The following is a 712-nucleotide window of genomic DNA, read 5'->3' on the forward strand; positions in this document are numbered from 1 at the left end:
AAGGCAGGAACGGGGTACTGATTGAGAATGATCAGCCATGATCACATTGAATGGTGGTGCTGGCTCGAAGGGCCGAATGGCCTCCTCCTGCACCTATTGTCTATTGGGACAGAAAGGTCAGTGTGTGAATGGGAGGGGGGGGGGGTTAAAGTGTTTGGCAAGCGGGAGATCAGCACTCTGTGTCGTTCCTAGTTACATTTGGACAATGGGAGGAAGGGGGAGGGGAAGATTTCTGACCCAAACGGTAGCTAGTGAAGGAACAAAAATACTTTCCTTCCATAGACAGTGTCTTTTTGTAATCTCAGGGATAACCTAAGACTATTTTCTGCCAACGACGTACTACTTTATGTGTGGGCACTGTGGTGTATTGAACATGGTGGGCGATTGACACATGGCAACACAACCCAGCGCTATGTCTGAAGAAGGGTCTCGACCCGAAAGGCCACCCATTCCTTCTTTGCAGAGATGCTGCCTGTCCCGCTGAGATACTCCAGCTTTGTGTCTGTTTTATGATTATTGATTTCTCTAACTTCAAGTAACCCTTGTATTCCCCCCCCCCCCTCTCTCTCTCTCTCTCTCTCTCTGTCCCTCCTCCATCCTAGTCATGTACTAGTTTCACTGTCATCCTATTGAGTTTCACTGTCTGCACAACTCGTTATCACCAAGCCCCACAACCAACAATGGACCATTGTGGGCTCCACCTTTCCTCGAT

The sequence above is a fragment of the Rhinoraja longicauda genome, chromosome 6 (assembly GCF_053455715.1).
Source record: "Rhinoraja longicauda isolate Sanriku21f chromosome 6, sRhiLon1.1, whole genome shotgun sequence".
NCBI classification, from domain to species: Eukaryota; Metazoa; Chordata; class Chondrichthyes; order Rajiformes; family Arhynchobatidae; genus Rhinoraja; species Rhinoraja longicauda.